General features: G+C 49.2%; 1 protein-coding gene across 1 annotated transcript in view; it reads left to right on the top strand.

Moving 5' to 3' along the window:
- Positions 1 to 16,449, top strand: part of TMTC4 (transmembrane O-mannosyltransferase targeting cadherins 4) — a 95,147-nt gene that overhangs the window by 43,644 nt on the left and 35,054 nt on the right. The window lies entirely within an intron of this gene.

Below are 16,449 nucleotides of genomic sequence, written 5' to 3'. Positions count from 1 at the left end.
CTTGCATTTTTAGAATCCTATTTTTGTCTCCTTCAGTGGCATTAGTACATTTCTGCTTTTTCTCCTGTTAGCTGTGCTGCCTCTACAGGGCTATGGGAGAATGAACTGAATCACTCATCTCAACAGAACTGCCGAGTTTGAGTGAGATCCTCACTCCTGCTCCTTGACATCCATTAAAATGGCCAGAATGATGAAAAGGAGCCCAAAATCTTCCATTGTGGACAGGGAATGATTTCCCCTTGTGGCAGGCACTGCAGAAAAGTGCCAAAGGCTGCCTTCAGAGAATCCCCTTGCAACCCCTGACTTAGGGGGAATGCTAGGGGTGAAGCTGGAGGGGACTTGTCAGTGGTGGGCACTGGGAGGCTGCCATAACTTAGACAGATCCCCATGGCTATCTAGGCTTTGTTCTAGGCCTCTTTAGCTCCTGGAGCAACCCAGTATCAGGAGGGTTCAAAGGTGGCTAAAAGCCACGGTAAGCCCTCCACATCCTTGGGCTGCAAGTTCTGTGCTGCCACTCTAAGAGGTGCAGGGAAGAATATCACCATTTAATACTAGCATTGATGCACAAACCAGAAAGCTTGAATTTTGACCTCAAGTTGAGTTCTAGAACGGGCAGCGAGGAAGAATATTCACCATCTCCTTATTGGTAAACTATTACATTTTTGCCATTTCTCTTTGAAGTATAGCTGCAGTTTAAATTTCATTCACCTTTTGCAAGTCCAAGCTGAGATTTCCATTGGGCAGCATCCCTGTAGAAAAATATCTTATCAGCTTACATAATTTGAGAGCTCTGTAGTCTAGAGCAGTGCCTTAGAAAATGTGGATCAGGACCCCGAGGGCTTGTGGCATTTAAATGAAATATTTGAACTTTCTTATTTAAAAAAATGTAATAAATATTCAACTTGGAGAAGCGAAAAATATACAAATTAATGACAGAGCTATAAAGGGGTCACCTTTAAAAAGGATATTTTGCCAACATTTACAACAAGGTGGGGCTACCTCACCTACCACTATTTCCTTATCTCAGTAAATGGAAAAAAAAACCAAACAAACACGTGTATCTGAGGTTCTGTTGTGTGGTAACTAGGCAGCCTTTTGCCTTGCCCATTTATTGAGGCATTACTCTCACTGGCCTGTATGGTTTGGCAGTAACAATCCCAGCCCCATGCAAATGCGTTGACAAAAAAATACTATCTGCTAGTCAAGGATTTGGAGTATTTTTCCCTCTCCAATCCCACCCCTAACTCCCTGGTGGTAGTTGCTGTCAGTGAAAGAAATAGGCAATATCATTCCAGGACTATGCCTTCTGATAAATAACATAGGTACTTGGACCTTACAGGCCACAAGAGCTATTCCTTGGCTGGTCTCCAGTTTAGAGTTGTGAACTATCAGGCCTTGATGTGTGGTGGGCTCACCCATCCTTGAAGCACCCCTTTGTGTTGGCATGGGATGTTGCTGCAGTCTTTGACTTCAGTACCTCCTGCTGACTTCCTGCTTCTGAATCCAGTGGCCCAGTCCTCTGGCCATGTCACAAAGTTCAGACCACTTCCAGAGTATCATGAACAAGTGCAAATGTATATGGATAACTCTCCTGCCCCTTTGGGCTGCTGAAGTCATCTCCTTGTACTCCTGTTTTAGGGCTTCCTTTGCAGGAGTGTATGTGACCCCTGTAGGGGACTTGCCCTCATTATCTCTGTTACCCTAACACTGGGCTTCTCTCAGCCAGAGGCACCTATCTCTTCTGCAGTCTCTCCCCTCAGTTGAGCTTCTTCAATCTACTTATTTTGTGGCTTAGCTCTGCTCCCTCTGGGTGGGAGCCAAGTAATTATTCACCTGCTCCCTCCAGAGCTGCAGAGCATGACTAATTGGGTGCATTCACTCGCCTTGCAGGTGATGGGGATTAAGCTCATCACATCATGGCAAAATATGACTTCACAAATTACATTACATTTTCACATTTCACTGAGCATTTGTCTCAAAACCAGAGGGAGCAGTTACAAGCCGTCTTCCCAGAAGGCCAGGTAATCATGAAGGCTTCCTTTCAGATTTCTCTCAATGTGGCACATACATACAGCTTCACATTCGATGGCAACTGCTGTAATCATGCATTACGTGTCATGGCTGCAATCTTCTGGCCTTGCCAGGGAGATATAAAATACCATGGAGAACCTTCCTTTTGAAAGGTTTAAGCTTTTCAATGATGCCATGAATGGTTCCCTCTGCTCACTTGAAGACTCTAGGGTGACTGTGTGATCTCTTGTCATCTGTATACCTGAAACAAAAAGAAAATACAGCACGTTGCAGACAGCACAGTTATCCCACCCAGTTGACTACCAAACCTCCCTCAGACTGACTGAACCAACCACATTTCCCAAGAAAGGGGTCACCATTTACAGTAAACTCTGTTGGCGACCTCTTCCAAGTGACCTTTTTGACTTTCTGGTCAAAGGTCATGAACCACCCTTTAATCTGGATCCTATGCTGCACCAACCCATCCTGTGAAGAACGACACCTCTCCTATTTCCTACTTTCCTGGGTGCTCATCACCTTGGACAGATGGATCCTAGAAGCGGTTTTGACAGGCTATTCCATCCAGTTCAGCTCCATGCTTTCCTTCCATCCATCTCCCCCCATCCTTTTTCAGGGACTGTTCTCATGAGGGCTTCTTAAGACAGGAGTACAATCTCTCCTTCTAAAGTCCATCAAATCCATTCCACCAGACTTTACTGGAAGAGGATTCTACTCTGGGTACTTCCTGGTTCCCAAGAAAAGAGGGAGATGGAGACCAATTTTGGATCTATGGACTTTTGAACTCCTTTGTCCTCACACAATGATCTAGGATGGTAACTCAGGCAGTGATCATTCCATTTTAGATCCATGGGACTGGTTAGTTACCCTCTACCTCCAAGATCATACTTTCATGTAGGTATGAACCCTTCCCACAAATGCTTCCTACAATTTGTTGTTGGCAAGCATCACTTACCATACCGGGTCCTACCCTTTGGCCTTTCAGCCTCCTAGAGGGTATTCACAAAGGTCTTCTTGGCCATTGCATGAGAATAATTCATCACTTGAGAATAATTGTCTTTCCCTATGTGGATGGCAGGTTCCTCAAGGTTCGCACCTTCCTCACCATACAGTCAGCAACCAACAAGGCCCTATTTGTCTCTGTCTTAAGGTGGAGAAGTCTACTCCAATACTAGTACAATGCATAGAATTTGTTAGAGCCATATTAGACTACACAACTGCCAGAGCAAACCTGCCTTCAGGGAGGTTTGCTGCAATATCCAGCCTCATTTCCAGGCTACAGCAGAGCCCACAAACCACATCAAGGGCCTGCTTTCAACACCTGGGTCATATGGCATCCTTCACATTTGTAACAACCCATGCAGGTCTGCACACTCAGCTGGCTCAGGTCTGTCTACACTCCCAACAAGCACAAACTGTCTCAAATCCCTCAACTGGTGGAAGGATCCACAGAATGTCTGTGGGGGAGTTCCATTCTCACGTCCCTCTCTCATAAAGATTATCGGCACGTATGCCTCTCTGTTGGAGCACTAATTTTCAAGAGTTCACTGCTCAGGGAAAACAGACTCACAAGAGGTTTCCCCTATATCAACGTTCTCAAACTCAGAGCAGTCCATATTGTTTGTTTCCACTTTCTATCCAACATCAGAGGTCACTCAGTCAGACTAATGCTAGACAACAGGGCAGCAATATACTATACAAATTGTTGAGGAGGACCAAGATTGCAGTCCTTATGTGCAGAGTACATAAAGCTATGGAATTGGTGCCTATCTCACCACACAGAAATCTCAGCAATTTATCTTCCGGGACTAGACAACATCTTAGCAGACTCCTTGAAGAGGTATTTCAGTCAAGACCACAAGTGGGTGTTGAACAACGCAGTCTTTCAGGAAATCTGTCTCACCTGGGGCTCCCCAGAGCTAGATCTCTTTGCAACACCATCCAATATGAAATGCTGGCACTTTTGCTCGAAGGGAAGGCACAGTCGGAACTTGCTGAGATGCACCCTCCTCATCCCTTGGCCTCTCCTCCTGCCATACACTTATCCCCAATGACCTGGCTCCTCAAGGTCCAGAACAGAAATGAAGGAGGTTGGTGATCATTTTTATAGAACCATCGTGACCCAGGCATGTATGGTTCCCTGATCTGCTCCACCTGTCTCTGTGACCACCTCTTCACCTCCCTCTGACAGCAGACCTCCTGACCCATCCCAAACTTTCATTGCTTTACCTCAGGGCTTGAGTCCTTGATGCTCTTAGGCATAGTACAGGAGTGTTCTCCCAAGAGTCAGACAGTACTACTGAATAGTAGAAAACCCACCACAAGGAAAAATTACCTGGAAAAGTGGAAGCATTTCTAAGCCTGGTGTGCAAAATGGTCCACGTCTCCTCTGGAGTCTCTCCTTACAGTCCTTATTACCTGCTAAATTTAAAAAGCCATGGGTTTGTCACTGAACTCTGTTAAGGTTCATCTAACTGCCATTACAGCTTTTTACCCCCCCCAATCAAAGGGTTTTCAGTTTTTGCTCATTCTACCATGATGAGATTCCTTAAGCGTTTATTTAACCTTTTTACTTATGTAAGGGAAGGTACTCTGCTTGGGATCTTAATTTAAGTCCTTAGCGCCTTAAGGGGAAAAAAATGTTTTAAACTCTTGGGGAATTTTTTGTTTCTTCATCTGTACTTCAGAATCTTGTTCCCTGTAGCCATCTGCCTCTGGGGGAAGGGTAGGATTGCTAGGAACACTTATGGCTGATCCACCCTATACGGTGTTCTATCCTATTAAGGCGACTCTGTCTCCACCCTCATTTCCTACCTAAAGCTCTTCTGACTTCCACCTCAATTGCCAGTGTTTTACCCAAGTGTCACACCTCCAGAGAGGAAGGCATTTTTCATGATCTGGATGAAAGCAGGGCTCTTGCTTCTACCTTCATGGGTGTAGGCCCTTCAGGGATTCTCTGATTGTTTCTTTTGCAGAAAGATACTAAGGACGTCTGATTTCCACACAAAGATTATTGAAATTGTTTTTGGGGATGCATTCTGGCATGCTATGTAGCTTTGGTGGTACATTCCCCACCTAGCGCTGACTGCCCATTCCACTAGGGTTTAATCCATCTGTGTTCAATCGCCCTACTGGAGAACATACCTATCTTGGACACTTGCAAGGCTGCCACCTGGTCAGTAGTGCACACATTTTCCCAACACTGTGCTATCATGTATGCTTCCACTGACCTGGCTTTTGGCAGTACTGTCTTCAATATGCTCTACACTTGCCTCCTCAGCACCGTTATCTGTATTGAGGCAGTGCTCCAGAATCTGCTCACATGGAGCATCCATAGGGACAATAACTTGAAGGAGAAATTACTTACTTGTACAGAAAGTGGAGTTCCTTGAGATGTTTTGCCCCATGCGTGCTCTACTACCTGCTCTCTTTCCCCTCTCCTCTGGAGTCCTTGACTCTGGACTTCGTTCTTGAGAAGAACCCTGACTGACCCCTCCCTACAATTGCTCTCATTCCAGAGTATGAGAATATGAAGGGTCCAGACACTGCTGCCAGAATCTCTGATTAAAAGTGCATGGGTGTGGTGCACACATCCTCACATGGAGCTCCCGTAGGGACAAACATTTTGAAGAACTCCAGTTACTGTATGAGTAAGTAACTTCTCCTTATTGCTGTTCACTTTATCGGGATATTAAACCACCTCTCTCCCCCCTGAGCATTTGAGTCTGGGCTGAAAATTATTCTCTTTACAGATTTAAAAAAAAACTCTTTTGGAAATGCTCAAATTGCAGACAATTTTAAGTTATGAATGTCTTGTTACTTTAGAAAACCACAAGCTGTTTCTTTCCTTTTAAGCAAAACTATAGCAATCTACACAACACTGGTACCATGAACAATTCTTATTTCTGAATAGTTTTCTCTAATAAGTACTCTAAATAAAACATGTAGTTCTGCAACAACACAGCCATTAAAGAGGTAGAAAATATTTACCCCTTTTTGCCTTTCAGAGGATAAATGTCTGGCTGCAAGAATCATTTTAAACTAGTCCCAGAATTTTAACAGTTTACACACTGCAAATTCTTTCCCTGTTGCTGGATTGTCTTTAGAAAACTCTAATTATTAAAAAAAAAAAAAAAAAAGAATTGCAATGAATTTTATTTATTAGTAACTCTTTCAAAATAATGAACAAGGAAGGTTTTTTTGTTATTCCCAAATAGCCAGTGGCTTCATAAAATCCGTTAATGGAGTAGTTTAGACGGCAGTTAAGGGACAGCTGGTTTCTATGTGTATTCAGCATCCAAAATTGGTTCGCCTTGGCTCTCAATGCATGCCTGTGTCTTTCATCTGTTTTCAAGTGGTTGCTGACAGAAACGCTCTCAGAAGCATCTCTAGGATAGTCTCTGGCATTCTGCCTCTCTCTTTGTCCATGCAACTATTGGATGGTGGTTGTGCTTAATCTGTACCTCCCAGGATTCTGCCTCCACTTCATACTGTTTCAGCCTCTTCTCCAGTGACACCTAGGCTATTCATCACACTAATCTCTAGAATTTCACCTCAGAACATCTACTGTCACCCCGGTATCGCCACAAACAGCTATCATATAGCTTGTAGCTCTTCTGCTTTTTCAATGCAGATATGAGTTTCATTTTAGAGTTTCTAGTAATCTGGAGACTGTTTGGAACCCTTTTCTGAAAAAGTGGTGGTCCTGCATGCTCAGCATTTCTTCTTCGAGTGATTGCTCACATCCATTCCAGGTAGGTGTGCGCGCCGCGCGTGCACGTTCGTCGGAAACTTTTTTACCCTAGCAACTCCAGAGGGCCGGCAGGTCGCCCCCTAGAGTGGCGCCGCCATGGCGCTCTATATATACCCCTGCCGGCCCGCCCGCTCCTCAGTTCCTTCTTACCGCCGTGTCGGTCGTTGGAACTGTGGAGCGCGGCTTAGCTGTCCTCCACGTCCCTAGCTCTCCTAGTTCTCTATCGTTTATCTATCGTTCATCTCTATTTCAACATTATAGTTGTTAATTAGTTTGTTAAGTAGATAGTTTAGTTAAATAGTTGTTAAGTAGTTCTTCGCCGGGGGCTTAGCCCTTCCCGGCACCCGGCGCCAGGCTCATGCCTGTTTCGCCGGGCTTCAAGCAGTGTGCGGCCTGCAAGAAGCCCATGCCTACCAGTGATCCCCACGAAGCGTGCCTGAAGTGCCTCGGGGAATCGCACAGATCCGACAAGTGCCGCATCTGTAAGGCTTTTAAGCCGAGGACAAAGAAGGAGAGGGATCAGAGGCTCCGAACTCTCCTAATGGAGGCGGCACTTGACCCGTCGGCTTCGCAGGCCGTGGTACCGGCACCGGATCGCTCCGGCACCGAGAAGACTCCTCGGCACCGACCATCTCCGGCACTGGAATCAGAGCCAAGGCCGTCGAAGTCTGATACTCCGGCCAGGCAGACCCGGCTTGAGCGCCCGGCCTCGACATCGGCCGCGGCGCCGCCGGCACCGTCAGCACCGTTGACTCCGGGCCCGGCGGGTCCGTTGAGTCCGGTGCCGCCGAGCTCCCCCATGAGATCTGGGGTTGAGGTAGTGGTCCCATCCACACCGGAGACCTTCGCCTCGGCTCGGGACCTTATTGCCCTGACTGAGCCCACTCGGCTGCCACCCCCGGTACCTCCGGTGCGGGTTGTGTCCAGAGGCAAGCCCATGATGTCGGCGCCGCCCAGAGACAGTCGTTCGCCATCCAGGTCCCGACGTCTTGGGCGCTCCAGATCCCGACGCCGCTCGCAGTCCCGGCACCGCTCCCCTCAGCGGTACCGGTCGCACTCGCGGCAACGGTCGGCATCGAGGCGGTCGCGGTCAGGCTCCAGTCGGCGACACCGGCACCGCGACTCCAGGAGCAGGTCCCGACGCTACTCGCCGCACCGGTCGACCTCCCGGCACCGAGCTGGTGGCAGGTCCCGGTCTCGGTCGACCTCCCGGTGCCGAGCTGGTGGCAGGTCCCGGTACCGAAGCGGCACCCGGTACCGATCAGGATCCCGGCACCGTGACAGATCCCGGTCCCGATCCCGGCACCGTTATGACTCCGGGCACCGGTCCCCGGCACCGAGACGATCCTCCGTGCCGGCCCGCGCAGACCCTTACCTTCCGGGGTCGGCCCCACCGTGGCCCTCGAGACAGCCGTCCGTATCCTCCCAGACGGACAGCGGGTATGCGCTGGGCACCGACCGGCAGGCGGCGCTGTTCGGGGATCCGCCGCTGCAAGACCAAGGCCCACAACAGTGGGGATTCTGGACACCCTGGGCATACCATCAGGCCCAGGGCCCCCAGCAGCTCCCTGCTAGACCGGCGACTGTGGACCGTAGGGCCCCTGAAGCCTCCTTGTCTCGCCCCCCTCCCTCCCCGGAAGGGGAGGAAGGGTCCAAACAGCAGGACTCCGCTGTGGCTCCGGAGGCAGAGGCGAGGGCTGAGGAAGACCCTCAGTTGGACACTCTCGTGCCTGGGGTCTCATCATCCTCCTCCCCGGATGAGGCGGTGGCAGGTACCTCCTCCAACAGTCCCCCCCCGCTGGATCTCAGGGCGCACCAGGACCTCCTCAGGCGATTGGCTCAAAATCTGAGTCTGCAGGCAGAGGAGGTCTCGGAGATAGAGGATCCAATTGTCACCATCCTCTCTTCTGATGCTCCCACCAGGGTCGCCCTGCCTTTCATACGGACCATCCAGGCCAACGCCAATACTATCTGGCAGTCCCCGGCCTCCATCCCTCCGACAGCGAAAGGAGTCGAGAGAAAGTACATGGCCCCTTCTAGGGGATACGAATATCTACATGTTCACCCGACTCCCGGTTCACTGGTGGTGCAATCGGTGAACGATAGGGAGCGTCACGGCCAGGAGGCTCCGGCCCCCAAGTCCAGAGAGGCCAGGCGGATGGACCTCCTTGGCCGTAAGGTGTATTCGGCTGGGGCGCTGCAGCTCAGGGTCTCTAACCAGCAGGCCCTGCTGAGCAGATACGCCTTTAACTCCTGGGTGGCAGTGGACAAATTTAAGGAGCTGCTGCCACAGGATGCTCGCCAAGAGTTTACGGCCATCTTGGACGAAGGCAAGAAGGTCGCACGCACGGCCTTACAAGCCTCCTTGGACGCTGCGGACTCGGCTGCCCGTACCCTCGCGTCAGGAGTTACGATGCGTCGCATCTCCTGGCTGCAGGTTTCCGGCCTTCCGCCGGAGCTCCAGCACACTATACAGGACCTTCCTTTCGAAGGCCAGGGCCTGTTTTCCGATAAGACAGACCCCAGACTCAAGAGTCTAAAAGACAACAGGGTCATCATGCGGTCCCTCGGGATGCACACCCCCGTGACGCAGCGTAGACCCTTTAGGTCGCAACAACAGCAACAACGTAGGCCGTTTTCCCAGTTCCGCCAGCGGCAGGACCTTTACAGGCGCCGCGGCAGGAACGGCAGGCGCAGGCAGTCTGGGAACCAAGGGGGGCAGAACCAAGGCTCCTCAAAACCCCCGCCTGGTCCTAAGCCTTCATTTTGAAGGTGCGCCCGAGGGCGCGGTAACAGTTTCCCCTATGGATCCTTCCCCCCCGTTTTCCAACCGCCTTTCGTTTTTCCTCCCGGCGTGGTCCCAAATAACATCGGACCGCTGGGTCTTAAGCATGGTGCAGACGGGATACCGCCTGCAGTTTGTTTCGTTTCCTCCTTCCCGCCCTCCTTCCTCGTCCCTCTTCAGGGACCCCTCTCACGAGCAATTCCTTCGGCAGGAGGTGCAGACGCTCCTCAGCAAAGGAGCTATAGAGGCGGTTCCGGAAAACGAGAAAGGCAAGGGGTTTTATTCCCGCTACTTTCTGATCCCCAAGGCCAAGGGGGGCCTCAGGCCTATCCTCGACCTGCGAGAACTCAACAAATACCTCGTGAAGTTGAAGTTCCGCATGGTATCCCTGGGGACCATTATTCCATCCCTGGATCCGGGAGACTGGTACGCCGCCCTCGACATGCAGGACGCGTATTTCCACGTTGCCATTTGGCCGCGCCACAGACGCTTTCTCCGCTTCGTTGTGGGGGCTCTTCATTATCAGTTTGCAGTCCTCCCATTCGGCCTGTCCACGGCCCCGAGGGTGTTTACAAAATGCATGGCAGTTGTCGTGGCGCATCTTCGGCGCAACCGTGTCCACGTGTTCCCTTATCTGGACGACTGGTTGATTCGGGGCATGTCGGAACAGCAGGTCAACAGCCATGTCCGCATGATCACCGCCATATTTGCAAGTCTGGGCCTCTTGATAAACACAGACAAGTCCACTCTGAGGCCCACGCAGAAGGTGGAATTTATCGGGGCCGTCCTGGATGCCACTGTGGGCAGGGCCTCGCTGCCTCTGCAACGGTTCCAGACCATGGCGGCGATCGTTCAACGTTTGCGGTCAGCCCCATTGACGTCAGTGAGGACATGTCTAGCCCTGTTAGGCCACATGGCGGCGTGCACTTTTGTAACCGACTACGCTCGGCTCCACATGAGGCCTCTCCAGCTGTGGCTTATCAGTCATTACAGGCCGGCAAGGCAACCTTTAGACATGTTAGTCACAATCCCCCAGAAGGTCTTAGATTCTCTCGGCTGGTGGTTAGACCAGTCCGTATTATGTGCGGGTCTTCCCTTTCACCCCTCTCAGCCCTCGGTATCCCTGACAACGGATGCCTCAGATCTAGGCTGGGGGGCCCACCTAGGGACCCTGCGGACACAGGGCCTGTGGTCCCAGGAGGAGGTGGGGCTCCACATCAACATGCGGGAGTTGAGAGCGGTCCGCCTTGCTTGTCAAGCGTTTTGTCATCAGCTTCAGGGTCGTTGTGTCGCCGTGTTCACGGACAACACGACGACCATGTACTATATCAACAAGCAGGGAGGCACCAGGTCCTCCTCCCTCTGCCACGAGGCGATACGACTCTGGGACTTTTGCGTAGCCCACTCCATTCACCTCAGGGCTTCCTTCCTCCCTGGAGTACGGAACACTCTGGCGGATCGATTGAGCAGATCCTTCCTGTCACACGAGTGGTCCCTTCGCCCGGACGTCGCTCTCTCCATTTTCCGGAGGTGGGGTTATCCCCGGGTGGACCTCTTCGCGTCCAAAGGGAACAGGAAGTGCCAAGCGTTCTGCTCCTTTCAGGGCAGGGAGCCGGGGTCGATAGCGGATGCCTTCCTCATCCAGTGGTCAACCCACCTGTACTATGCATTTCCCCCGTTCCCTCTGGTCCACAAGGTCCTCCTGAAGGTGCGCAGGGACAGGGCTCTCGTGATCATGGTGGCCCCGGCGTGGCCCAGGCAGCACTGGTACACCATGCTGCTGGACTTGGCCATAGCCGACCCAGTTCCCCTGCCCCTTCATCCGGACCTGATTACCCAGGACCACGGGACCCTCTGTCACCCAGACCTGCAGTCGCTGCACCTAGCGGCGTGGCTCCTGCGTGGCTGACTGGTTCCGAGCTGCGCTGCTCCACGCCTGTGAGAGAGGTGCTCTTGAGCAGCAGGAAACCGTCCACAAGAGCCACATATTCGGCGAAATGGAAGCGCTTCTCCTGTTGGTGCGTAGAGAGAAATCTCCGCCCTATGGAAGTTTCGGTAACCGAAATCTTAGACTACGTTTGGTCCCTCAAAGGGCAAGGTCTGGCCTTATCGTCGTTGCGAGTCCACCTAGCAGCTTTCTCCACCTTTCACCCGGGTGCGGACGGTCGCTCCGTTTTTTCTCACCCGACGGTGTCGAGATTCCTTAAAGGGCTGGAACGTTTATTCCCTAACGTCCGTCCCCCTGCTCCAACCTGGGATCTTAACCTGGTGTTGTCCCGGCTCATGGGGCCCCCCTTTGAGCCGTTAGCTACTTGCTCCCTGCTCTACCTCTCTTGGAAAACTGCCTTTCTAGTGGCTATCACCTCAGCTAGACGGGTGTCGGAGCTCCGAGCTCTTGTGGTAGACCCCCCATATACGGTTTTCCACAAGGACAAGGTGCAGCTGAGACCACACCCTGCTTTTCTGCCCAAGGTGGTCTCAGCCTTCCACGTCAACCAAGAGATTTTCCTTCCGTTTTTTTTCCCAAAACCTCACTCCTCAGGCAGGGAGCAGCAGCTCCACTCGCTGGATGTCCGTAGGGCTCTCGCGTTCTACATAGAGAGGACTAAGCCCTTCCGAAAATCCCCCCAGCTTTTCGTGGCGGTAGCAGATCGTATGAAAGGGCTCCCTATCTCCTCCCAGAGGGTATCCTCTTGGGTTACGTCCTGTATCAGGACCTGTTATGACTTGGCCCATGTCCCTACGGGCCGTGTGACTGCGCATTCTACCAGGGCGCAGGCGTCGTCGCTAGCTTTCCTCGCCCGTGTGCCCATCCAGGAAATCTGTCGGGCAGCGACCTGGTCATCGGTCCACACCTTTGCTTCCCACTACGCCCTGGTCCAGCAGTCGAGGGAGGATGCGGCCTTCGGAACTGCAGTGCTCCGTGCCGCGACTTCTCTCTCCGACCCCACCGCCTAGGTATGGCTTGGGAGTCACCTACCTGGAATGGATGTGAGCAATCACTCGAAGAAGAAAAGATGGTTACTCACCTTTGTAACTGTTGTTCTTCGAGATGTGTTGCTCACATCCATTCCACACCCGCCCTCCTTCCCCACTGTCGGAGTAGCCGGCAAGAAGGAACTGAGGAGCGGGCGGGCCGGCAGGGGTATATATAGAGCGCCATGGCGGCGCCACTCTAGGGGGCGACCTGCCGGCCCTCTGGAGTTGCTAGGGTAAAAAAGTTTCCGACGAACGTGCACGCGCGGCGCGCACACCTACCTGGAATGGATGTGAGCAACACATCTCGAAGAACAACAGTTACAAAGGTGAGTAACCGTCTTTTCCTGCCGGCTTTCTCTCCCAATTTCTCCAAATGTGTACATTGTTTGCCTTTTCTGTTTCTTTTGTTTGCCTTCTGTTGAGACAGCCTTCTCTGGTGCTGAAACTGACGCTGTTTGAAGCACTAAACTATGGAACTTGTTGCCCAAAGGCTGACTCCCAGATCCCTTCTGCTACACTCTGTTGTCTCTCTCTGGCCACACTCAAAGCCTGCCTCATTTTGTTTACATGATCAGCAACCGTTTATCTCAGCCATCCAATTCCTTCACCACTTTCTTAGCACCGTCTAGCATGGTTTTGTCATTGTATTTTGACACATTCCTTTCTACTTCTGCTCTGAAAGACATGGTAGTTTATATCTCATTTTCTTAAAGGAAGAGCTTTTTTTTTAATTACTTTAATACAAGTCAGACTTTCTCACTTCAAATTAAATAAAAATATATTTTAGAAGTGTTTATTTCTAATTTGTTTAACTTCTTATATAAGTAAGAACAAGTTGTAAAGATGGTTGGAATCTGTACTAGCTTCCTTAAGATTAATTTATTTTAAACTTTCTTCTTGTTTTTTGTAAGAGTGAACTATTTCTAAGCAGTTCCAAAGCCTCCCTCTCCATGTGGTCTAAGTTGCAGTTTTCAGAACTGTATGTTGCTGTACAGTGTTTCCAATCTTAGTAGTTTCGTTGTAGGAAAAACTTCAAATTGAAGTCCCAGTGCCTGAAATCAGGTGATTATATGAGAATTTCAGCTTTCATTTTTAAAAAGCCACTAACTTCCTAATCCCCATGGATGCAGAGAAAAGCTTGAAAATATGAACCTTAACAGTCAAAAAAGCAAATAAAAGAATTCACCATTTATTATTTCTTTAAATCTCACGTTTTCAAGCCAAATCTCATGATTTTTGAACACTTGGGTTGACAATAGTGCATAATGTCTGTTATCCAACCAGGTCAGACCCTGTTTTATGCATTTTTAAAGCATTTACAAAATATAAAAATAACAACTTTTAATGTTAAAACATCACGAGCAAGTTAGACCCTGTCAGAAGTTGAATCTCATTCTTCCTGCGTCAGAATTAAACTATTGCTTGGATAATCTTAACCATTGCATATACAAGAAAAGAGAGTAACTGAATGGAATAACACTAAAAACATCCTGTATTCTAGAGGTTGATAAGAGGCTTAGCTTGCTATGCTTCAAAGCAATACTGTATAGTTCAAAAACATAGTGGTGTGTGTTGTATGGAACCTAATAGAATTTAATAGAATGTGTCACACCCATACCACAAATGTTCTAAAGCACAAAATAAGTATGTTAAAGCAATTCAAAAAAAAAAGTCCATAATATGCTTGCTCTGTCAGATAAAAAAATCCTTTCTCCTCAGCTATCTCAGATGATATATTGCTTGATATATATTGCCATGTGATATATAATCTCTCAGAATGGAATATCAGTCCCCCTGTTCTATGTTGTGCACATTCCAAAAGTAAAATGAAAGACAAACCAAATTAGATATGTGGGTTGTCATCACTTGCAAGGTCCAAATCACTCCACTTCTTCAAAACACTATGCAAATGTTGTTATATCAGTCTTGTGATACGTAACGGAGAACGCAGCTATGTACTCTGTGTTTAGTTTATGCTAAAATTATACTTGTCAAATGCAAGCTATGATAACACTGAATATGTACAGCAGAGAACTAATTTTCTGTACCTTACTAAAGGGCTGGCACTATTTCTCTTCAGGTCAGCACAAGATTTATAACTAACTGTTTAAAGATTTATTGAGCTGATGTAGAGAGGATCCCTTTTATTGACTCTTTGATTTTCTTGTCTTTGCTACGCATGAAAGAAAAACATACTGTCCATGTTGTACAGAATAGTTACAAATATGGCCATGGAGTTTGACACAATTGATGTTTAGATGTCTAACTTTCTCATATATGTGGGCACAGTCATGTTGTTAAATCTCTAGAAGACATTAATTGCAGATGGAAAAAGGGAACCTGGGATAAGTCCAGGACTTAAACTGGGTCATTTTGTCTTGTATATTATTTAGAAAATGTTTGACAAAAGGAGTTGGGCTGAAATTTTGAGCAGAAGAAGTATTCTTACTGCTGAAACTTCAAAACTTAGGGCTAGTCTACACTACCATGCACATCTGGTGATGACGTGCTATGCTGATGGGAGAGCGCTCTCCCGTTGGAGTAATAACTCTACCTCAGTGAGAAGCGGAAGCTAACACAGCACAGTGTAGACACCACATTTAGTTGATGTAATTTATGTCGCTTGGGGGCGGGGGGCTTTTTCACACCCCTAAGCGACGTAAATTACATAGACTTAAGCAGTAGTGTAAACAAGCCCTAAGAGTCATATTCATAGATTCCAACACCAGAAGGGACCATTGTGATCATCTAATGACTTCCTATATAATCCAGGCCATAGAATTTCTCTCAAATAATTCCTTTTAAATTAGAGCATAGCTTTTTAAAAAAACATCTGGTCTGGAGTAAAAAATTTCCAGTGATGGAGAATCCACAGCAATCCGTGATAAACTGTTTAATGGTTAATTAGCCTCGCTTGTAATTTTGATTTATTTCTAGTTTAAATTTGTGTAGTTTCAACTTCTAGCCATTGGCTCTTGTCATACCTTTGTCTGTTAGAACGAAGAGCCCATTGTCAATATTTTTGTTCCCCATGTTAGTATTTGTAGACTGTGATCAATACCTCCTAACTGTCTTTGTTAAGCTAAATAGATAGACTCAAAGAGCTCAGTCACTGTAAAAGACGGTTACTCACCTTTGTAACTGTTGTTCTTCGAGATGTGTTGCTCACATCCATTCCAGTTAGGTGTGTGTGCCGCGCGTGCACGTTCGTCGGAAACTTTTTACCCTAGCAACTCCAGTGGGCCGGCAGGTTGCCTCCTAGAGTGGCGCCACCATGGCACCCGATATATACCCCTGCCGGCCCGCCCGCTCCTCAGTTCCTTCTTGCCGGCTACTCCGACAGTGGGGAAGGAGGGTGGGTGTGGAATGGATGTGAGCAACACATCTCGAAGAACAACAGTTACAAAGGTGAGTAACCGTCTTTTCTTCTTCGAGTGATTGCTCACATCCATTCCAGTTAGGTGAATCCCAAGCCATATCTAGGCGGTGGGGTCGGAGAGAGAAGTAGCGGCATGGAGCACTGCAGATCCGAAGGCCGCGTCCTCTCTGGACTGCTGGACCAGGGCGTAGTGGGAAGCAAAGGTGTGGACCGATGACCAGGTCGCTGCCCGACAGATTTCCTGGATGGGCACACGGGCGAGGAAAGCCAGCGACGACGCCTGCGCCCTGGTGGAGTGCGCAGTCACACGGCCCGTAGGAACGTGAGCCAAGTCATAGCAGGTCCTGATACAGGATGTTACCCACGAGGATAACCTCTGCGAGGAAATGGGAAGCCCCTTAATGCGGTCCGCTATTGCCACGAAAAGCTGGGGGGATTTGCGGAACGGTTTGGTTCTCTCCACATAAAACGCGAGAGCCCGACGGACATCAAGCGAGTGGAGTTGTTGCTCCCTGCGTGAAGAAT

Source organism: Gopherus evgoodei, chromosome 1 (assembly GCF_007399415.2).
Source record: "Gopherus evgoodei ecotype Sinaloan lineage chromosome 1, rGopEvg1_v1.p, whole genome shotgun sequence".
Lineage (NCBI taxonomy): Eukaryota > Metazoa > Chordata > Testudines > Testudinidae > Gopherus > Gopherus evgoodei.
This window is presented reverse-complemented; position numbering and strand designations above follow the sequence as displayed.